The sequence below is a fragment of the Aethalodelphis obliquidens genome, unplaced genomic scaffold (assembly GCF_003676395.1).
Source record: "Aethalodelphis obliquidens isolate GAN/ISIS:26980383/991018 unplaced genomic scaffold, ASM367639v1 scaffold43, whole genome shotgun sequence".
NCBI classification, from domain to species: domain Eukaryota; kingdom Metazoa; phylum Chordata; class Mammalia; order Artiodactyla; family Delphinidae; genus Aethalodelphis; species Aethalodelphis obliquidens.
The window spans coordinates 6,999,141-7,024,513 of NW_020837987.1; the positions used below are offsets into that span (position 1 = coordinate 6,999,141).

The following is a 25,373-nucleotide window of genomic DNA, read 5'->3' on the forward strand; positions in this document are numbered from 1 at the left end:
AGACAACAGCCAAATGACAGTACCAGTCAAGCCTTTAATGTTTAATTACTTACTAATCAGCTAGTATAAGCAAGAGGCTAACCCAGAGACAGTGCTGACTCCCCCACTGTTCCATTTTCCCCCATGGAACAGCACCTAGAGAAGGTCTAATGGATAAACACAGGTTTATGGAACCATCTCACTGCCAAGGGAGTACCAAACAAAAGACCCCTCCCACTTCATGGAGAGAGAGATGGGGGAAGGGCTAGTAGAAAAGTATTGAGTACTGAGTCACAGTGGAGAAAAAGTTTGCCTCCATATACATGATAAGGAAGATAAGAAAAAGGTTTGCCTCCATATACATGATAAGGAAGTCGGTGCCTGATAAAGAGGTATTGTAATGGAGGCACTTGGGGTAGGAAGGCAGATGTGCATAAGAGCATGGCTGGCTGGGAGGCCTGAGTCCTTGGACTGCAACTCCTTAGGATACTGCAATGCATGGCTAGGCACTAAGTCAGGTGTGGGAAAGAAACAAAGTACCAAAAATATTTTAAATTTGAATCATTCAGAGTATATTTTCTGGTCTTTTTCCACACACTATTAAATTAGAAATAACAGTAAGAGGTCTAGTAGTACCTCCAAATATTTGCAAATTAAACACACTTCTAAATAACTCATAAGAAGAAATCACAAAAGACATTAAAAAATATGCTGAACTGAATGACAATAAAAACACAACTTACCAAATTTTGTGGGCTGCAGCAAAAACAGTATTTAAAGGAAAATTTATAGCTTTAAATGTAGGAAAAAAGGAATGTGTACCATCAGTTCCCACCTTAAGGAGCTGGCTAAAGAACAAATGAAGCCCAAAGTAAGAGGAAAAGAAATAATAGAAATAAACACAAAATCCACAATTGATCCAAAATGGATTTTAACAGAGAATCAACAAAGCAAAAAACTTGTTCTTTCAAAAGATTAATAGAGTTGATAAGCTCCTAGCAAGTCTATGAAGAAAAAAAATTACCAATATGGAGAAGAGAATACTGATCTTACAGGCATTAAAAGGATAATGCAACCCTATGCCAATAAATTTGACAATATGAACGATATGGACAAATTCCTTAAAACACAAATTATCAAAAGTCACACAAGAAGAAATAGAAAATATAAACTGCCCCATAGATATTACAGAAATCGAATTTTTAGTAAAACAAAATAAAACACCCTGTCTACAGAGAAGACCCAGATGGCTTCACCAGTAAGTTCTACCAGGCAGATATAATACTATTCCTTCACAAACTTTTTCAGAAAATAAGAAAAGGAGTAGACAATCTCTTTTACATTTTGAGGCAAAAAACCCATAATATCAAAACCTGACAAAAATATTGCAAGAAAAAAATTTTAGCTCAATATCTCTCGTGAACACACACAAAATATTATAAGGTGGTATCAAATAGAATCCATTTGACTTTGGAACTGTGAGTATGTTTTGTATAACTGTAAGACAAAATTAAATCAAACTGGAAAAAAATCCCTAAGAACCGAAAGCAAAGTGAAACAAACTTACCTGTTCAAAATACTAGCAGGGTAAACACAGAAAGGAAGTGGTTATTTCAAGGAATTTTCAAATATGTACATTTGACATTAGATTCCTAGTGCAATATAACCTACAGACCAAATAACTAATAACAGATAACCAAATAGCTGTTTTTCAGTAACTATAGTATTATTAATATTAATAAATAATAAATTTATTAAATGTTAACAAAAGTTTTATAAAATAAAAGAAATTGTTAATAATATTGGCATTGTTATTCTAAAACAGACAATTCTGAAATGATTACACACACATACATCAATGAGAATAAAGCAAGTATGTAATTATCTTAACGTTATTAAGAATAAAGATTTTCAGAGTACAAAAAGAAATACAAATGTAAAAATCAAGAAAAACTCTATAACCTTTAAATTCAATTGGAAATATCATTATAAACTCAGGATGTATTTTTCTCCTTCTAAAAAATACATATTTAACCAACTCTGTAAAGACCTACAAGCAATAACAACCAGAAGCAATGAGAACTCCAACTATCCTAATTGTGGCTTCTTAAAATCACTTCTCACTAAAAGGAACCAGGGCTCCACAGAGAAGTGGCTGATTTCATGTTTAACATAGGAAAATGGACAAGATGGGCCTAGAACATCTTGTCACACCAGAAAGTTTGGAATCTACCACAAATTCCAACAGTAATCAAAAGGAATTCAAAAGGAGCCAAATCGGAGGTAGTAAAGAGGATCCCACTGGCAACAGATGGACAGTTTGAGTATTAATAAGAATAACTGCTATAGACTGAAACATAGCAAATATATTTGAATCTACAAGTTCATAATGATAATTTAAAAGGAAAACACACGATAAACTTTGGAAGATGCTGAAAAATGAGAGTAAAATCAAGCTTTTATTCTACTTTTTTTGCATAAGCTATACTTCAGAGTAACCAAGACATTGATGAGAGGATGGCTGTCCCTTTACAGAAGTATCCCAGCTAATAAATGCAGAAGAAATGATAGAATTAAATAATATTTTGTGACTTCTGATAAAATAATGGATTCCAAATAAAGATTATCAATCACTGCTAACATCACATAAAGGAAAACAAATATTCACTACTTCATAGATGTATATATGATTATGTATGAAGGATTAGCGTAAAACAAACAAGCAAAAACATAAAAAACCTGAACCTGATCAAGCCTCTACAAATGCCAGTTTACAAGAAATACAGGGTTAAAGGAACATGTTAAATAACACCACATATATGCAATCAACAAAATCCAGAATATGGGTAACTCTGTAAGAAACTCTGTTTCTGGAACAAATAAAACTGAAAGAAAAGAGAAAAAGAAAGATTTAAGAAATATATCTTCTTATTACATTAAACGGACATTCTTTGGATCTTGGTTTTGGACAGGTTTTTTTTTATTGAAGTATAATTGCTTTACAGTGTTGTGTTAGTTTCTGCTGTACAATGTGTTAGTTTCTGCTGTACAATGAAGTGAATTAGCTGTATGTATACCTACATTCCCTCCCTCTTGGACCTCCCTCCCACCCCCCACCCCCCACCCCCACCCCCCATTCCACCCATCTAGGTCATCACAAGCACCGAGCTCATTGTTTGGATCTTGATTCTAACAAACCATAAAAAAATATTTATGGGCAACGGGGAAAACAACACTAACTGGCTATTTTATGACATTAAGAGAGTACTGAATTCTTTTTAATAGTAATGACATTGTGGTTTTGTTTGTAAAATAAAAAGTCCTTATATTTTAGAAACACCCACTAAAATACTTGTGAATGAAATTATATATCTGGAATTTACTTCAAAATAATCCATGCTTTTTTGGGTCGGGGGAGAGAGTAGTAGAACCATAGATGAAACATGTTTAGCCTTAAACTGATATTTGTTGAAGCTGAGTGATGGGTAGAGTACACAGGGGTGCCTTACACTGTACTTTTAGCTTTGTATATGTTTGAATTTTTCCATAATAAGAAGTAAAAAAGAAAGACTTGAAGGATAGATTCCAAATATGAACTATGATTCATTCCAAAGGAGGGTTTCTGAGTAATTTTTATTTTCTTCCTTATTTGTTTCCTTTTGTATTTTCTAAATCATTCCAACAAACATGTACTATTTTGATGTCATAAAACTAGGAAATAATAGCTTCCTGAAATTTAAAACAAGGGCATGTTATGGTGAAAAAGAGAAATTCTTAATAAATTCAGAGAAAAAAGAATATTTAACAGTATAAAGACAGACTCTAAGACTTTTTTTTGAAAATTTGGGTAATGGAGAAAAAAGTAAGAAAGGGGAAAAATGAGGAAATGGGCCAATTTTATTATTCCTCAAGGTTGTGATTTGGGTAGAATTTATGTCAAAAGCATTAAAATAAACTAAAAGTAGGCTACTTCTAGAAATTTGCTCCAAAGATAAACCATAGAAACAATATACACAATTATCAACAAAACATTGGGGAAAAAACCACCAATGCCCACCTGTAGGAGACTGGCTGAATAAAGCAGTATACCCACACAACATAAAATGAAGCTATTAAAAAGAATGAGGAGGATCTCTATAGGCTGCTTATGAAGTGATCTCTGGGATACATTAAATATGTGAGGAAAAAAAAGGAAAGTGCAGAACAGCATACAAGGAATGCTCCTTTTTGACTAAGAATGAAGATGATAAAAAATACATATACATACAAACACACACACACACACACATATATATATATATATATATATATATATATATATATCTCATTTGAAAGAAAAATAGAAGAATAAACCAAAGAGAAGCACAGGTAGTTATCTACAGAGGGAAGAAAAACAAGGTGGAAGAGACAGGAATGGATGCTAGACTTCTCTAAATTCACCTTGATCTACAATTTTTATTTTAGAAATATGTAAATATCTTATTTAATTTTAAAACAAAATTAAATCAAAGTGGTGGGAAAACAATCCCTAAAAGTAGAAAGCAAGGTGAAACAAATAAGCCTGTGTCTCTCAAGTTGATGACTTAACTATATGAAAGGTGTTATTATAGGTGACTTTAAAAACACAGTAATTTGATTATAGATCCTTAGTGGGTTATATCCCATTGAACTCCAAGAAGTCTTGGTTGTTTTCTATATTCATAAGATTAGTAAAAACTTTGGTATTGTTATTTTGAAACTCTTTCTCTCAATCCAAAAGGAAGCAGAAAATATGGAAAAAGAAATAAAGAAGAGATGGAACAAATATAAATGGAAAGATGACAGATTTGACCCAAAGTATACCAATAATCACACTAAATATAAATGGTAAAAACACTCCAATTAAAAGACAGGTATTGTTAAACTGGATAAAAACACAAGATCCAACTAAATGCTGCCTACAAGAAATGTACTTTATCAGAACACAAATAGGTTAAAAGTAAAAGTAGAGAAAAAGATATACCATGCTAACACTAATGAAAAGAAAGCTGAAGTGGCTATATTAAATATCAGATAAAGTAAATGTTCAGAGCAAAGAATATTACAAGACCATTTCATAATGATAAAGGAGTCAATTCAACATTAGGACATATAATCTGAAACATTTATGTACCTAATAACAGAGCTTCAAAATAAATGAAGCAGAAACTGATAGAAACTACTGTACAAAGAGAAAGAGGTAAATCCAACAAATTCAATACAGGTACAGAAGATTTAAACACTACCAATCCATCTGACCTAGCAGATATGTATAGAACATTCCACCCAACAGTGGCAGAACACAGTCTTTTCAAGTGCACACCAAACATGTACTAGGATAGACCACACATTCTGGGTCATAAAATAAATCTTAATAAATTTAAAAGAATTCAAGTCATACAAAGTATATTCTCTGAATAAAATGCAATGAAAATAGAAATCAGTACCAGAAAGACCTCTGGAAGATCCTTAAAATGTTTGAAAACTAAATAACATGTTACTAAATAACTCATAAGACAAAGAAGAAATAAAAAGGCAAATTAGGAGGTATTTTGAATTGAAGGCAGAATAACTGAAATAAGATTGGCAAGTGATAACTTTTAAGTTGGGCATATGATAGTACAGAGGTACACTTCTGTGTACCTCTGAAAATTAACAAACATTTAAAAAAGTTAAAAAAACAGAATGCTGCTATGTCAGAAATAACACAAAAGAGCTCTTCATTTTTAAATTTATGGAACTCAAATCCATTCTTCCTTAATTTAACCGCTATTGGGAAGCATCTATCACAATTAACTGCACATATTCCTTGCTCTCAATCTACAGAAAATTGCCTTGCCCCTCCATCATTTGAGAAGGCTTACCTAGGAAATTGCAAAAAGAAGCAATGATTCAGGACTTCCCTGGCGGCAGAGTGGTTAAGAATCTGCCTGCCAATGCAGGGGACACGGGTTCGAGCCCTGGTCGGGGAAGATCCCACATGCCGCAGAGCAACTAAGCCTGTGAGCCACAGCTACTGAGCCTGTACTCTAGAGCTGAGCCACAACTACTGAGCCCACATGCCACAACTACTGAAACCTGCACGCCTAGAGCCCTGCTCCGCAATGAGAGAAGCCACTGCAATGAGAAGCCCGTACACCGCAAGGAAGAGTAGCCCCCATTCGCGGCAACTAGAGAAAGCCCGCGCACAGCAACGAGGACCCAACGCTGCCAAAAATAAATAAAGAAACAAAAAAAAAAAACCCCAAAAACCCAAAGATTCCTATGTCCTGAAAAAACAAAGGCATTTCACGAAACAAAGAGAAAACATCTACGCACCTTGGAGCTTGCTTCTGATTGTATAACAGCCATTCTTTCTTCCTCTGGGCGCTATTCTCAGGGAAAGAAAAAGGAATCATGAGATACTGGGCCTTTCTTAGGGTATACTCTAAATTAGAACGCCACCAATCTACCCCTCATTTAACATAGAGGAAAGTCAAAAGGAGACTAGAACAGTTCTGCACTTTCTGTATTAGAAAGAAGGGCCAAGTTCACAGCCATCTTGGGCTAGAATTTGCTTCTCAATTCAAGGCTGTCTGCTGGAGATGGAGTCCTGAAGGGGAGTGCTACAGGTTCTCAAGTGTATGGCTGACTCCTCTAGCACACTCTCTGGAAGTATTCCCACTCCTGGAATCCCATTACATTTCCAAGTGACCTGTCTTGAAGGTGCTATCAGCTCTAAAATTCTCATCTCAAGTCCAGATCTGTGCCTTAGAAATAACTAATACTCTTCATTCAGGGGTTCAAATTTCTGACTTCTTCCTCCCTGTCACTTCTCTGCATCCAAAACCCTTAATGCTATAAGGTGAGAGAGCACCAGCAAGCAGCAGGGAAGCTGCATCTACAATCCCAGGGCAAACTAAGGATGGATATGAAAAATGAAGCACTACAGGCAATGTGTGAAATGGGGGGTGGGGGGTAGGGGGTGGTAATCACTGTGATCAAAAGAGAAATAAGTCAAGTCCTCAGAGAAGGACAAAGCCACAAGGGATTCTTAATCCATAGGCTGGCTCAGCCACAGAATGAACCCCAGAAATTACCAAAATGCAATTTTACCTCTGTACCCCACTAAACTCCCATAAGATCACAGACTATAAAATATACAAATGACTCACAAAGTGACACACAATCACATTTCCACAGTTACACAGCCAGAGTCACAATCACCAAGTTAATGCTACACTGTCTGACCACCTCGTCTTAAAACCCAATCATACACAGAGCATACACACAATCACTCAAGCATACACAAGCACCCTGTTGGGGACACACACAGCCCAAAATAACCTTTCACAACAGCACTTTTACTCTCTTCATACAGTCATGAAAACGGCACACAGTCATCCAATCACATAGTCTGAAAAACACAACCAAGTACCAGGTCAAGGAAACAAGCAATCACAAACCTCGTGTCACAGAAACAGTGTCGTAGCACTTCGAACTCACAGGCAAACCCTAGTAACACACATACAAAACCTCAAAGTAACACAAGCACTTCCAAACACCCTGTCACAACAACACTGTCGCACACCTCAGAGTCATAAGCACGCAGTCCACAGGCAATTACACTGTCACATAAGCATATTTCCAGTCAAGGAAGCACGCGGTCACAAAGTCATAGCAGTACTATCACAGCCTCAGAGTCAAAACAACTCACACTCACACAAACGCTTACACACAAAACCACAGTAGCACACGACCATTCGCCCATACAGTCACCAATACCAGGCTGGCTGTCGCGAGCGCGCGTACGCACACACGCGCGCACACACAGACACACAGACACACACAGACACACACACACACACAAAACACCAGGAGACACGGCCACCCACGTAATTCCAGTGACGCTTCCTCCGAGCGTTTCCACCCTGGCATTCCGGACATACTCACCTCGACAGAGGGTGCAGTTCAGGGTCCAGGACCTGGTGCCCGGGATCCCAGCCCGGTTTCGGGTTCGCCCGCCCTGCAGGAGCCAGGCCAAACTCTCCCTCAGACGCAGCCCTCTCCCCACGCGAGGTCCCCAAGTCGCGCGAACAAACGGAAATGAAGCCGCGTTTGGGACGCGGTGGCTCTGGGAAATGTAGTCCAACTCCGGGCAGGCTGTGGCTGGCCAGCGAGAACGTTAAGAGACCCAGCCCACAAACTCTCCGCTGGGTTCGAGGACCCCCGCTGCTAGAACTAACTCGCCCCAACTGCCGCGCCCCGGGGATTTCTGGGAGAGCCCGCCTGCGCTGAGTGCGCAGGCGTGGGGCGCGCTCGCCTCGGGCAGTTGGCCCCTGAGACCGCGGCGAGTGTTGAGTGGGCTCGGGGTCTTATACACGTCAGGAGAAAGTGGGACCCGCCGGTGGGGCAGGTGCAGGGGACCAGCCTGAGCGTCAGACTGGCATGAGACCCTCTGTGTGCCTTGTTAGGCCCTTTGGTGCTTGTGAATATTTGTGAGACAACGCGAGATATTTTCGGGTGGACTGGGAGTCCCTCAGTGGCCGAGTGTATGGTTATTGCTGCCTGTGCGTGATTCTACATGCTGTCGGGTGTGAGGTTATTTGTACTTGAAGCTGCGCGGTAATAGCATTTTATAACTGTGTGGGATTGTCTGACATATTAAGGGACTTCTACTTTTGTAGTTTGTTTTGTGCCATAATTGAGTGTGGTTGTGTGACTGGTGATGATTTGTGTCAATATAAAGGTACTTTTCTTGTGCCTATATCTTCAGAATGTTAGGAGTTTGACTAGCAAAAGAGCATATATGTGACTGTGAGAAAACGATGGCTGGTCAAATTATTTCTTCCTTGAACACTAACTTGATGATCTGGAAAAGGTTATTCACTTGGCAGATAATTTAGACATGATTTTTCTATTGGATCAAATAAATATATTATGGGGAAGAGCATAAAATCAACATAGTTGGGTTTTGTTTTATTTTTTAAGAAAGATAATTTCAAAGGTAGCCCTAGGGTAACCGCTTTTTCCTCTGCCACAGCCCTTCAAAGTAGACATTCTTTCTTTTCTACTATTAAGCGGATATTATTGGGTAAGTTTGAGAGGCCATCCAACTAATAAAACAATAAAATAACTTTATGCATAAGAAGAGTGAATTTCATTAGAGTCCAGCATTAGTCAGATTTCCTGAATTCTAGATCAAGCCCTTGTCCCCATTTTCTTTTGAACATACCTTGGCTCACAGAGAGCAAAGAACTTAGGGCTGTAGGTCTGTTGGCAAGCCTGGACTTGCCTTCGCTTGCGTCAAGACCTCATGGCCTTTTAAAAAAAAATAATCACAAACTTGTGAATTTCCAACACAAAGGAGATGGAGCTGTCATTTCACCACTCCTTCGGAGGGGAAAGCTAATAAAGCTTGTCTGATTTTCAGGACCATTTACCAAATACTTTGATCTCTTCCAAATAATGTGAATGGAGTAGCAAGTTTGGTGACCAAGATTGTTGAATGAATGAACCTGTGTGCTTGATCCAGTATAGCTATGTGAAATAAAGATGGTCAAATTGCACTGACTTAGAGGGAGTCGAAGTGTTAAAGTGGAGCAAAAATTTTGTCATTGTATACATGGGAGACGTAGATTGGTTTTTTGTTTTTTGTTTTTTTTTAAGAGATACACATTCTGGTTTCAAATTGGACAGCATGCATTGATCTCAAGCTATCTCTGTTTGATTCTGGGTTATCTCATTTGGCTTTTGAGTAGTTGTGATGATTTCTTGCAAGAGAAAGGAGGCTATTGTTTAAAGTAAAAAACAGGAATTATTAACCTGAGATGAATAGGTTCCATGTGGATGGGCTTCTTATTGTATGTTAAACTTGTGACATTTTGTATGTATAGATAAATGTGATTTTTCTTTTCAGAGAAAGTATAGGCAGCTTTATCAGATTGACAGAGGTACTTTGACCCAAAAAAGTGAAGACCTTTAGAAATACAGACTGCAGGAGCTGAGGAGGACTTTTTTTTTAGCATACCATGCAATATACTTAATATAAAAAATAGTATATATTTTTTGGAAGGATATGGCTCCTGTCAATGGTAACCTTTGAGGCTAGAAGAGAGGACTTACAGTAAAGGGGAAGAAGTGACAAAGAGGACTTTAAGCATTACTGATAATCTATTTTTTCCTTACAAGGAAAACATATTACTCATGTATTTAAATTTTAATTTTAAAATTCAAAAAAAATGGAGACGTTGAAGATTTTGGAACAAGAAAGTGAGTCAAGAATCCTAAACTCTGTGGAAGCAGACAAAATCCAGAAAAACATGCAAAAGACTGCAGAGAGGAAGGAAACTCAGGCAATAATTTTTCATAGGCCCCAGGTGCCTTATTGTTTATCAGCTGGCAGTTTCAGATTTATGTTATGGCCTATTTTGACCTTGTAGACCCTTAAGGATTACGTACTGCTTCAACCCAGCAACTAGAGCCCTGTGGTAGTGGTTACCCATGAACAGCACTGGTGAGTATATTCTTTTTCCTGGCATTGGATCATTTTCTTTGAGAATCTTTATCAATGCTGGCCAATGATTTTGACCTTCTGCCAATAGATTGGGGTTTATACCAGCACATATGAGTCAGACATTTAATCAGTGATCTCAGGAAAGTATTTAAGGTACTCTAGTGTTTTTATAATTATTTTTCACTAAGTTTTTATTAAAAAAAATTTAAGCTATAGGAAAAGCAAGAGAATATTATAATGATGTACACTCTATATCCTTTACATACATTCACCAGTTTTTAACATTTTTCACCATTTTCTTAATCTCTGTCTACACCTATTTACATATTTTTGTTTGTTTTTTGCTCTATTTATGAGTACGTGCAACATTATGAGTATTCATTATCAAGAAAACACGTAAGAAATTTAACATTGATTCATAATATCTAATATATAATCTGTATTTAAATTGCCTTTGTTGTTTCCCTGATATCCTATATGTGCATTTAAAAAAAATTGATACAGGGACTTCCCTGGTGGCGCAGTAGTTAAGAATCTGCTTGCCAATGCAGCGGATGCAGGTTCGAGCCCTGGTCCAGGAAGATCCCACATACCACGGAGCAACTAAGCCCCTGTGCCACAACTACTGAGCCTGCGCTCTAGATCCCGTGAGCCACAACTACCGAGCCCACTCGCTGCAACTACTGAAGCCCGTGCGCCTAGAGCCCGTGCTCTGCAACAAAAGAACCGACCACAGTGAGAAGCCTGCGCACCGCAACAAAGAGTAGCCCTCGCTCACCACAACTAGAGAAAGCCCGCGTGCGGCAACAAAGACCCAGCACAGTCAAAAATAAAATAAATAAATTTATTTTAAAAATTAATACACAAAAAAAAAAAAAAAAAATTAATACACAATCCAAATCAAGGTCACATATTGCATTGGATGGGCCCTTTTTAAAAAAAACAATATTTATATTTCACAGTTCTGGAGGCTGGGAACTCCAAGATCAAGGTACAGGCAGATTTGGTTCCTGGTGAGAGCCCTTCCTGGGTAACCATCTCACCGTTTTCTCACATGGTGGAGAGAGGTCATATCTTTTTAATGTAGAGCAGTATTCTCCTTACCTGTTTTGTGTTTCACAATGACATTTTAAAGAGTCGAAGAATCTAGAACGTTTGTCTTGTACAGTGCCTAACATTCTGGATTTGTTTGTTTTGTCATGATTAGGTTAAGTTTAAATATATTTTACAAGAATACTAGGGGTGGTGCTGTATACTTCCTATTGTATCACATCAAGAAGCACATAATTTAAGTTTGATCCATTATTGGTAATACTAAAGTTGATCACTTTGATTTGAGTAGTGTGTGTACCTGATTTCTCCATAATAAACGTTGCTTTTTTTCTTTGTAAGTCAAGAAGTAATCTGACAGGAATATTTTGAGACCATTTCACATATAACATTTTGCCTAATGTTTTTAGCATCCGTTGATGATTCTTGCCTAAATAAGTTATAAAATTAGGGCTTGCAGTGGTGATTTTTAATTTTATCATTCTCTTATATAAAAGCTTTGCCTTTCCCCCCTTTTCTTCTCTATATCTGGGTTTTTTATTTTGATTATCTCTGACTGATGGATTTTTTTTGTCATTTGAAGTATTTTAGCACAAGGAACAAAGTATTTTAGTCCATTTATTACCATCATTCTTTGTTTTGCTCAAATTGTACAAATTTGGCCTCTCAAGCTGGCTCCTGTAATCCCCATTTGTCATTGAGCAATTCCTTACTTTTTGACACAGGTATTCAAGACTTATATTGTACATTCTCTGTCCCAGGCCTGGAGTTAGCCACTTTCTGAGGAGATTTTTTGAGATGATCTTTTCAAATATATATACTTAACAAAGATATAGTTATTTGTGGTACACATGCAATGGAATGTTATGCATCCAATAAACTTGGATTTATAAAGATAATAAATTTTAAATTAACAAGAATGAATCTTAAATATTTAATTCAGTATTATATTGGTGATATCTACCCATGTTCATTATTAATGTGCTATATAATATATGTGAATGGCTGGATAGATAGTCCTATTCTATTGTTTAGATTTACCACAATTTATTTAAATCCCTATGATGAACATTATGTTGCCATTTTTTTCAACATAATAAATGATACTCCCATCAGCACTCTTTTGCATTCACTTATGGGCACCTGTCAGATTGTTACTTCTGAGAAATCAATAAAAATGAAGAGTTAGGTTAAAGATGAGGATATTTATCAAGCATTATAATATAAAAGGTATTAGGTACTTAAGAAAGATACAAAGATGAAAAGTTATTTTAGCCTAGCAAAGAAGATAAAAGCTGTACTGAAGTAATTCTAAGAGTATATAAAAGTCATTTCCAAGTTACAAATACATGTTCTGGAAGTTCAGTGGAGGGATATATTCTTCCCACAGGGACTACTGTTATCTCATGTACAAAATATAAAGGACTTTTTTTTTTTTTTTTTTTTTGCGGCACGCCGGCCTCTCACTGCTGTGGCCTCTCCCGCCGCGGAGCACAGGCCCCGGACGTGCAGGCCCAGCGGCCATGGCCCACGGGCCCAGCCGCTCCGCGGCACGTGGGATTCTCCCAGACTGGGGCACGAACCCGCGCCCCCTGCATCGGCAGGCGGACTCCCAACCACTGCGCCACCAGGGAAGCCCAGAATCTCTTGATAGTAATGGATTTTGTGAGGTCAGCTTTACTTGCAGTTTTTCTTTTGATGACCTTATTAAATCAAAACTGAAGATAGTTGAATAAGGCAACTTGATAGCTGTTTGGGATAGTTTGGCCCAATTGGGCTGGTTCAGAAGTAAAGTTAAATAGACTAGCACTATTTTAGGTACTAGCACTATTAAAGGTATTTAAACCTTTAGCAAAAGGTTTAAATAACTTCCAGTAATTATGTTTTAGGCAGGAATTGAACACACAACTGTATATTTCACAAACAAAACACTCATTCAAATTTCAAGAACTCACAATAAACTCCAATTAGGAAAAACATAGCAATAGTTTAAAAATTATCCAGAGTCTCTATTTTTTTTATTATTTGAAAACAGCTTCTATTTAACCAAGTATAAAAATGTTAGAAAAATATACATGTTCTTGAGCATAATAAATGGTCATTATTGAAAACTTTAGAAATAAACTTAAAAAGAAAAAAAACTTAATCCCTGATAATCTCATAGCCAAGAGATAACCACATTCTAGGTTTATCTTACCAAGTGCCATTTATATATTTATATAGTCACAGAAAATGATGTCATATACTATATACTGTTTAATAATCTGCCTTTTCCGTGTTTTGAAACATAAAATATTGCATTGAAATTCATATAACTTTCAAATGTTCATAATATTTAAAAACAGACCATTAGTGTTTTGAAGTAATGATGGAATACATTTTGAGTATTTATGACTGAGTTATTAAAACTTGTTAATATGGTATATGTTTTATTGTGACATGTATATTAAAGATTACATGGAATATGTTGAGCATCATAATTTCTTTTAATCATTCTACACTTGTCAGAATGCTGGAACATATCTGAATAGTTCCTCATTCATGATGGCCATCTCCTAGATCTTGATCTTGGCTTTGGGTGATTAGGAATTTGTCATTGCAGGGCTAGTGACTTTCAAGACTTCTCCTAAGAGGAGCAGAGATCATTGAACTCTGTGCTGGAAAACTAGAGGGATCTCATCTGGCTAGAGAAGGACATCTTCTTACCAAAATTTTAAATCTATCATCTGGAGCTTGTTTGTCCCTTTGTGTTTTTTCCAAGTGCTTGCCTGAATTTTTGGTTCATGTTCTCAGAAAATAGAGCTTTGCAGAGTTGTGCAAAGACAACTCTGCCCATAGCTATATTTTCCCACTGTTCACACTTTTTTCTAGGTCTTTCTAGGATGGCCTTGCTTTCCTGATAACCATGGAATTGGGGTTCAGTTATTGAACAGCCAGAGCCTGGCCTGTTCCTTATCTTTTGCTATATGTAAGATGGTTAGGTTCTAATCTCATTATAATGTCCTTATTGAATCATGAGATAAACGTAGTTAAAGGACAAGCGACAAAAGTCTAGGTGAGTGAGGAGAAATCACACAAGGTGAAACCATTACCTAATAAAGTTCAGTTTTCCAGTTAACAGGAATTATTACAATGTTATTTGAAAAGTTGCCTTAGAAGCTACAGTACAATGGGGGAAATTAAAATTAAGTCCACTTCAGTATGACCTAGCAAAAGAATTTAATTTTCATCCCCTCTGTTAACTGGTAGCTTTCAAAGATAGTTTCTATTAAATTTGGGTATATATAAAAGAATATTTATTAAATATATTTAAGGTGTAATGACTCACAATACAGCAAAACCTGTGTACCAACTACCTATTTTAAGAAAGAGGATATTACTACTAACTTTGAAGACCCCTACATATCTACTCCCTTTCCTCTCCCCACAACCATAATAGTTATCCTGAATTTTGTGTTCATAATTCTGTTGCTTTTCTTTATAGTTTGAACCATGTACTCCAAAACTATGTTATCTATGCATATATTTTAGTTTTATATAAATATACATTCTATGATTTGCTTTTTAAAAATATTTATTTATTTTGGCTGCTAAGTGCCTTAGTTGCAGCACACTGGATCTTCATTGCGGCACGCAGGATCTTTAGTTGGGGCATGCAGGCTCTTAGTTGCAGCATGCGGGCTTCTTATTTGCGGCAGGGGGACTTCTTAGTTGTGGCATGCAGGCTCTTAGTTGCAGCATGTGAACTCTTAGTTGTGGCATGTGGGATCTAGTTCCCCGACCAGGGATCGAAACTGGGCCCCCTGCATTGGGAGCATGGAGTCTTACCCACTGGACCACCAGGGAAGTCCCTATGACTTGCTTTCTTTGTCAACATATTAGTGTGAGATTTAGCCATGTAGCTATAATTCATTTTCACTGCTGTATGGTATTCTATTGAGTGAGTATATCATGTTTTTAAATCCATTTTCTATAAATAGCAATGTAGATTGTTTCAAAATTTGATATTACAGTGCTGCTATAAACATTCTTGTACATGTTTACTGATGGATATGCAGAGGTTGCTCTAGCGCAGAGGTGTGCAAACTTTTTCCATATAAAGACATACAGGAAATACTTTAGACTTTGCAGGTCCAATAGCCTCTATTACAACTCATCAGTTCTGCCATTGTAGCATGACAGCAGCAATGGACAATATGTAAAAGAATGAGTGTGGCTGTGTTCCAATAAAACTTTATTTACAAAAACAGGCAGTGGCAGGATTTAGCCAGTGGGCCATAGTTTGCCAGCCTCTATTCTAGGATATATATTATGAATGTGGTATCACTAAACATAGGGTATTTGGAGCATGCAAATATCTTCAGCTTTACTAGACAATGTGCAATATTTTCCAAAGGAGATTTTTCAATTTTTATTCTTTACTAACATTTGAAATTCTGAAAATTTTAAGTTTAGGCCAATCTGGTATATGGATATGAAATGAAATCTCATTTTGGTTTTAATTTGCATTTCCCTGATTAAGGTTAAGTTTTTTTGTTTTGAAACATATGTTTATTGGCCATTTGTCTAACATGAAATGCCTCTTAAAGTTCTGTGCTCATTTTTTTCTTGGGTTGTCATTGTTAATTATAGAACTTTATAAAAAATATTTTGGATGTTTTTGTGTTAGTCATATGTGTTGAAAATATCTTCTCCCAGTTTATAGCTTGTCTTTTCATTCTCTAGGGAATCTTTTAATAAATAGAAGTTCAATGTCAGATTTATTAAAATTTTTTAAAGAATGTTCTTTTTTTGTGTTTTAAGAAATCATTATCTTACACTAAGGTCATAAATTTAGCCTCCTACATTATCTTAAGGGTTTATAGTTTTTTTTTTTTTTTTTGGGGTTTATAGTTTTGTCTTCCACATTTTTGGTTGTTATAAAATCTTTTGGGGGATTTCCCTCATGGCACAGTGGTTAAGAATCCGGCTGCCAATGCAGGTGACACAGGTTCAAGCCCTGGTCTGGGAAGATCCCACATGCCATGGAGCAACTAAGCCCTGTGCTCTAGAGCTCGTGAGTCACAACTACTGAGCCCTGCGTGCCACAACTATTGAAGCCCGCATGCCTAGAGCCTGTGCTCCGCAACAAAGACAAGCCACCGCTATGAGAAGCCCACTCACTGCAATGAAGAGTAGCCCCCGCTGGCCGCAACTAGAGAAAGCTCATGCGCAGTGATGAAGACCAATGCAGCCAAAAATAAATAAATAAATAAATAAATAAATAAATAATACTTAAAAAAAAATCTTTTGGAATCAATCTCTTTCTGTAAAATAAAGGAGTGTAATTTATATGTGCATGCGCAGCAAATGTCCCAAAATATGAAAAGGCTATCTTTTCCCCTATTATTGACGGTCATAAATTATGTTATATGTAGTAGAGTTCCCTTTTTTCCACACCCTCTCCATCTGGTGGCAGATGTTAACTAGCCTTACTGTGGTGATCATTTTGCAATGTATGTAAATATGGAAAAATCATGTACACCTGAAACTAAAATAATGTTTATGTCATCTATACCTAAAAAGAAAAAAAAAAAAAGATTTCCTACCTCAAGGAAAAAACTCTCAAAATTTCATGATGGAATAAAAACTTGAAACCATTTAACACAATCTATCAAACAAGAAAAAAAATTTCAGATTATTTTTTGTATACCAGAATTGTTTTTATTTTGGTGCATTTGTCTTAAGCCAAATATTAATTTTAAAACTTAGCTATTAAGCATTCAGTCAAAATGTGGTTTCAATGAACTTCTCCAAGGAACAGTATTATATGAAATTTTAATTTAAATTGCTTTACGTACTGGAAATACATTTCAAATGTATTTCTTCATTTGGGTCACGCTCAAAGAAGCTTGAGAAACACATCATTTTCTAAAACCATATACTAAGGGAACGAAAATGACTTGAGGCTGTGTCAAGTTATCTTTCCATCATAAACAAGTCTTAGAAATATAATTTCTAATCTCTGGAATTATAATTAACCTAGAAAAGGTAAATCAGACATTCTGGATAAGTGGTATTCCTTTGCATTCTTTTAATTGTATGTTAGATGTTATTTATGTTTTATGTAGAGTATTTATATCTATTATCATTTACAGCATTTATCTATTATTATCTGCTCTTGTTTGATTTTGAAACTAGGGCTATGGTACTAGCCTCACAGAATGAGCTTCAAAAATTTTATTAGGGGAGGGGTTTTGAAAAATTTCAAGTGTAGAACTAATTGTTCTAGATTTCTCATAAAACACAAACTACTAGGGAGGTGGTCTAGTGGTTAGGATTCAGCACTTTCACTGCCATGGCCCGGGTTCAGTTCCTGGTTGGGGAACTGAGATCCCGCAAGCTGTGCAGCATGGCTAAAAATAAAAATAAAAACAAAACCCTACAAACTACTAAATCTCAACTGAGATAAAGCAGATATCCCAAATAAACAGATAACCATATAGAAACTGAATTTATACTGTAAAGCTCCCCAAAAAGAAATCCTGGGGCCCAGGTGTCTCCACTGGCAGTTTATTACAAACATTTGAAGAATGAACACAGATCTTACACAACTTCTTCCAGAAAATAGAAGAAACACTTCCCAACTCATTTTATGAGACCAGTACTACACTGATCCCCAAGTGAGACAAAGACTTGGGGGGAAAAAAAACCCATCATAATTTTAGACACAAAAATCCTCAACAAAATGTTAGCAAATCAAATCCAACAAGGAAATTATACAACATACTGAGTGGGATTTATTACAGGTATATAAGACAGATTTGACATTTAAAAAAAATCAATGTAATCCACCATATCAACATGTTAAAGAAGAAAAATCCTATGATCAACTGCTTCAGAAAAATTTTAATTGCTGCAGAAAGAGCATTCTATAATATCCAGCATCCATTCATGATTTAAAAAAAAAAAAAACCTTAAGAGGTTAGGAACAGAGGGGAACAATTTCAATTTTAAAAAGAGCACCGGCAGGGTGGAGTCAAAATGGCTACTAGTACATGGAATTTACACCTCTTCACAACTAGGGCACCTACCAGGCACCAGTGGGGGACCATGGTACCAAAGGGTATGGGAGAAACCCCCAGCAACTGGGTAGGACGTGGGGCATGAGGGGAGAGAAGCAGAAGGAGAAGTGGAGGTGGGATGGGACTGGCGACCCTGAGGGACGGCTGGGGGAGGGGAAGGGAACCCATGCCCGAAGGGGGAAATTGGGGAACCACTGGGAAGGCAGAGGATCAAAAGGGAGCATGGCCAGCTTTCCCCTGCCCACTTGGGCCCCCAGAAACCTGCTGAGATCCTGGGCCTGATCCTCTGCCCACCTAGGCCCCCTCCAGCCACGTGCGTCCTGAGGGAGTGGGAGGGAGGGATGGGGGAGCAAAAGTAAAGGCCAGACCTCTGGGATCAGCACACTTGAGGGGTGGCTAGGGGAGGCAAGGCGTTCCTACACCCAGTGGGGCCCACTCACGGTTAGGGGTCCAGTGGCAACAAGGGAGACCCTGTGGGAGACAGTGGGGAGGGGCACAAAGGAACAGAAGGGAACAGAGCCAGTGCTTTCCCTGTCCACTTAGGCACCAGGGAGACTGTTGGGCTCCCAGGCCTAATCCTCTGCCCTTGGAGCCTCTCCTGCCATGCAGAACCAAAGCCCTGCCCTTACACCGCCACCCAGCACCCTACCTCTACACTCAGAGACCCCCTGCAACAAGCTGGGCCTAAACCCCACCCACACTCCATCACTCAGGGCTCTACCTCCAAACTCCAAAACCCCACACTGCAGAGACCCTGCATTAGACGTGCTGCCTCTCCCCCTTTGTGCAGGTCTTAAGCAGAGGCCCCACCCTACACTTGAACTTTGCCCCACCACTCCCCACTCCACACTCAAACGTCACCCCCACCCCGCCTAGGCCCCACCCACCCTAAACCCCTCCCTTGCCTAAGTTCCACCCCTTCCTAAACTCCGCCCATTAAACGCACCAACCTTCAAAGTATAGGGGTCCCAGAAGAAGAAGAGAAAAAGAAATGGTCTGAGAAAATATTTGAAGAGATTATAGTATAAAATCTCCCTGACACAGGAAATAGTCAATGAAGTCCAGGAAGCACAGAGAGTACCATACAGGATAAACCCAAAGAGAAACACATCAAGACACATATTAATCAAACTATCAAACATTAAATACAAAGAAAAAATATTAAAAGCAGCAAGGGAAATAACATACAAGGGAATTCCCATAAGGTTAACAGCTGATTTTTCAGCAAAAACTCTACAAGCCAGAAGGGAGAGGCAGGACATATTTAAAGTGATGAAAGGGAAAAACCTATAACCAAGATTACTCTACCCAGCAAGGATTTGCTTTAAAGATAAGCAAAAGTTAAGAGAATTCAACACCACCAACCAGCTTTACAACAAATGCTAAAGGAACTCCTCTAGGCAGGAAACACATGAGAAGGAAAAGACCTACAATAACAAACCCAAAACAATTAAGAAAATGGTAAGAGAAACATACATATTGATAACTACCTTAAATGTAAATGGATTAAATGCGCCAACCAAAAGACATAGACTGGCTGAATGGGTACAAAAACAAGACCCGTATATATGCTGTCTACAAGAGACCCACTTTGGACCTAGGGACACATACAGACTGAAAGAGAGGGGATGGAAAAAGGATATTCCACACAAATGGAAATCAAAGAAAGCTGGAGTAGCAATTCTCATGTCAGACAAAATAGACTTCAAAATAAAGACTATTATAAGAGATAAAGAAGGACACTATATAATGATCAAGGGATCAACCAAGAAGAAGGTATAACAATTGTAAATATTTATGCACCCAACATAGGAACACCTCAATACATAAGGCAAATGCTAACAGCCATAAAAGGAGAAATCAACAGTAACACAATGACAGTAGGGGACTTTAACACCCCACTTTCACCAATGGACATATCATCCAAAATGAAAATAAATAAGGAAACACAAGCTTTAAATGACACATTAAACAAGATGTACTTAAGTGATATTTATAGGACATTCCATTCAAAAACAACAGAATACACTTTCTTCTCAAGTGCTCATGGAACGTTCTCCAGGATAGACCATATCCTGGGTCACAAATCAAGCCTTGGTAAATTTAAAAAAACTGAAATCGTATCAAGTATCTTTTCTGATCGCAACGCTATGAGACTAGGTATCAATTATAGGAAAAAACTGTAAAAAATACAAACACATGGAGGCTAAACAATATGCTACTAAATAAACAAGAGATCACTGAAGAAATCAAAGAGGAAATAAAATATACCTAGAAACAAATGACAATGAAAACACGACGACCCAAAACCTATGGGATGCAGCAAAAGCAGTTCTAAGAGGGAAGTTTATAGCAATACAACCCTACCTAAAGAAACAAGAAAAATCTCAAATAAACAACCTAACCTTACATCTAAAGCAATTAGAGAAAGAACAAAAAAAATAAACCCCAAAGTTAGCAGAAGGAAAGAAATCATAAAGATCAGATCAGAAATAAATGAAAAAGAAATGAAGGAAACAATAGCAAAGGTCAATAAACCTAAAAGCTGGTTCTTTGAGAAGATAAACAAAATTGATAGACTATTAGCCAGACTCATCAAGAAAAAAAGGGAGAAGACTCAAATCAACAGAATTAGAAATGAAAAAGGAGAAGTAACAACTGACACTGCAGAAATACGAAGGATCATGAGAGATTACTACAAGCAACTATATGACAATGAAATGGATAACCTGGAAAAATGGACAAAATCTTAGAAGAGCACAACCTTCTGAGACTGAACCAGGAAGAGAAAATATAAACAGACCAATCACAAGCACTGAAACTGAAAATGTGATTAAAAATCTTCCAACAAACAAAAGCCCAGGACCAGATGGCTTCACAGGCGAATTCTATCAAACATTTAGAGAAGAGCTAACACCTCCCCTTCTCAAACTCTTCCAAAATATAGCAGAGAGAGGAACACATTCAAACTCCTTCTACGAGGCCACCATCACTCTGATACCAAAACCAGACAAAGATGTCACAAAAAAAGAAAACTACAGGCCAATATCTCTGATGAACATAGATGCAAATATCCTTGACAAAATACTAGCAAACAAAAAAAAAAAAAAAAAAAAATACTAGCAAACAGAATCCAACAGGACATTAAAAGGATCATACACCATGATCAAGTGGGGTTTATTCCAGGAATGCACGGATTCTTCAATATACACAAATCAATCAATGTGATAAAACATATTAACAAATTGAAGGAGAAAACCCATATGATCATCTCAATAGATGCAGAAAAAGCTTTCGACAAAATTCAACACCCATTTATGATAAAAACTCTCCAGAAAGTAGGCATAGAGGGAATCTACCTCAACATAATAAAGGCCATAGATGACAAACCCACAGCCAACATCATTCTCAATGGTGAAAAACTGAAACCATTTCCTTTAAGATCAGAAACAAGACAAGGTTGCCCACTCTCACCACTATCATTCAACATAGCTCTGGAAGTTTTAGCCACAGCAATCAGAGAAGAAAAAGAAATAAAAGGAATGCAAATCGGAAAGGAAGTAAAACTGTCACTGTTTGCAGATGACATGATACTATACATAGAGAATCCTAAAGATGCTATTAGAAAACTACTAGAGCTAATCAATGAATTTGGTAGAGTAGCAGGATAAAAAACTAATGCACAGAAATGTCTTGCATTCCTATACACTAATGATGAAATATCTGAAAGAGAAATTAAGGAAACAGTCCCACTTACCATTGCAACAAAAAGAATAAAATACCTAGGAATAAACCTACCTAAGGAGACAAAAGACCTATATGCAGAAAACTATAAGACACTGATGAAAGAAATTAAAGATGATACAAACATATGGAGAGATATACTATGTTCTTGGATTAGAAGAATCAACAGTGTGAAAGTGACTATACTACGCAAAGCAATCTACAGATTCAATGTAATCCCTTTCAAACTACTAATGGCATTTTTCAAAGAACTAGAACAAAAAATTGCTCAATTTGTATGAAAACACAAGAGACTCCGAATAGCCAGAACAATCTTGAGAAAAATAATGGAGCTGGAGGAATCAGGCTCCCAGACTTCAGACTATACTACATAGCTACAGTAGTCAAGTCAGTATGTTACTGGCACAAAAACAGAAATATAGATCAATGGAACAGGATAGAAAGCCCAGAGATAAACCCATGCATCTACGGTCACCTAATCTATGACAAAGGAGGCCAGAATATACAATGGAGCAAAGACATACTCTTCAATAAGTGGTGCTGGTAAAACTGGACAGCTACATGTAAAAGAATGAAATTAGAACACTCTCTAACACCATAAACAAAAATAAACTCAAAATGGATTAAAGGTCTAAATGTAAGGCCAGACACTATTAAACTCTTAGAGGAAAATATAGGCAGAACACTCTATGACATAAATTGCAGCAAGATCTTTTTTGACCCACCTCCTAGAGTAATGAAAATAAAAACAAAAAATAAACAAATGTGACCTAATTAAATTCAAAAGATTTTGCACAGCAAAGGAAACCATAAACAAGATGAAAAGACAACCCTCAGAATGGGAAAAACTATTTGCAAATGAAGCAACTGTCAAAGGATTAACCTCCAAAATATAGAAGCAGGTTATGCAGCTCAGTATGAAAAAAACAAACAATGCAGTCCAAAAATGGGCAGAAGACCTAAATAGACATTTCTCCAAAGAAGATATAGATTGCTGACAAACACATGAAAAAATGCACGTCATTATTAGAGAAGAGCAAGTCAAAACTGCCATGAGATGTCACCTCACACTGGTCAGAATGGCCATCATCACAAAATCTACAAATAATAAATGCTGGAGAGAGTGTGGAGAAAAGGAACCCTCTTGCACTGTTGGTGGGAATGTAAATTGATACAGCCACTATGGAGAACAGTATGGAGGTTCCTTAAAAAACTAAAAATAGAATGACCATATGACACAGCAATCCCACTACTGGGCATATACCCTGAGAAAACCATAATTCAAAAAGAGACAATGTACCACAATGTTCATTGCAGCACTATTTACAATAGCCAGGACATGGAAGAAACCTAAGCGTCCATCGACAGATGAATGGATAAAGAAGATGTGGCACATACATACAATGGAATATTAGTCATCCATAAAAAGAAACGAAATTGAGTTATTTGTAGTGAGGTGGATGGACCTAGAGACTGTCATACAGAGTGAAGTAAGTCAGAAAGAGAAAAAAAAATACTGTATGCTGACACATATATATGGAATCTAAAAACAAGGAAAAAAGGTTCTCATGAACCTAGGGGCAGGACAGGAATAAAGGCACAGATGTAGATAATGGACTTGAGGACACAGGGAGGGGGAAGGGTAAGCTGGGACGAGGTGAGAGAATAGCATTGACATATATACACTACCAAACATAAAATAGGTAGTGGGAAGTAGCTGCATGGCACAGGGAAATCTGCTCGGTGCTTTGTGACCACCTAGAGGGGTGGGATAAGGAGGGTGGGAGGGAGACGCAAGTGGGAGGGGATGTGGGGATATACATATGCATATAGCTGATTCACTATGTTACACAGCAGAAACTAACACAACATTGTAAAGCAATTACACTCCAATAAAGATGTTAAATAAAAAAGATAAAAAAAATAAAAAAGAGCACCTACACAAAACCTATAGCTAACATAATACTTAATAGTGAAAGACTGAGAGTTTCCCCCTAAGATCAGAAACAAGGCAAGGATATATGCTTGTACCACTCTTACTCAACATAACACTGGAAGTAATAGTCACCATAAGGGAAGAAAAACAAAAGACAGACTAGAAGAAAAAAAACTGTCCCTGTTTATAGCTGACATGATTATCTATGTAGAAAATCCCAAGGAATGTACAAAACAAAAACTTCCAGAACTAATTAGTGAGTTCTGCAGCAAGATAATAGATTACAAGATCAATATACAAGTTATTTGTAACCCATATACAAATTATATTGATATTAGTCTATGGCTTTGCTGTAGAACTCACCAATTATATAATTTGTATATTGATTTGTATATATGTATATGTACATAATTTGTGTATACTAGTGATTAATAGCTAAAAGGAAAAACACACCATTTACAACTTTTCCAAAGAAAATGAAACACTTAGATATACACTTATAAATCATGTATGTGATCTGTATGCCAAAAATTACAAATCCTAATAAGAGAAATCAAAGACTATATTAGTTTTCTAGGGCTGCCATAACAAATTACCACAAACTTAGTTTAAAACAACAACTTAATTTTCTTACAGTTCTGGGGGCTAGAAGTCCAAAATCAAGGTACTGGCAGGGCCATGCTTTCTCTAAAGGTGCTAGGGGATGATTCTTTCTTGCCCTTTCCGGTTTCTGGTAGTTATTAATAAGCCTTAGTGTTCCTTGGCTTGTAGATGCATCATTCCAACCTTGCCTCTGATTTCACATGGCTTTCCTTATGTGTCTGTGTCCATATTTCCCTCTTCTTTTAAGGATACTAGTCATTAGAGTAGTGCTTACTCTAATCCAATATGACCTCACCTTAATTTGATTACATCTGCAAAGTCTGTATTTCCAAATAAGGTCACATTCACAGGTACTGAGAGTTAGGACTTGAATATTTTGGGGAACACAATTAAACCCATAATAAAGACCTAAAAATGAAGATACATATCATGTTCATGGATTGGAAGACTCAGAGCGTAAAGATGTCAATTATCCCCAAATTGA

General features: G+C 37.1%; 1 protein-coding gene across 4 annotated transcripts in view; it reads right to left on the reverse strand.

Annotated features, from left to right (window-relative positions):
• The window catches only part of LOC113605507 (zinc finger protein 420), a 38,248-nt gene extending 30,012 nt beyond the window's left edge, over nucleotides 1-8,236 (reverse strand). For 3 of the 4 annotated variants that reach the window (XR_003427256.1, XM_027078891.1, XM_027078888.1), the window contains exons 1-2: nucleotides 7,930-8,181; nucleotides 6,316-6,366 (exon numbers count right to left, since the gene is read on the reverse strand). The gene's annotated coding sequence lies outside the window, so the exon portion shown is untranslated. Of the gene's footprint in view, nucleotides 1-6,315; nucleotides 6,367-7,929 lie in introns of all 4 variants that reach the window. The other variant, XM_027078887.1, reaches the window with a different exon arrangement.
• Nucleotides 8,237-25,373: the final 17,137 nt, after the last annotated feature.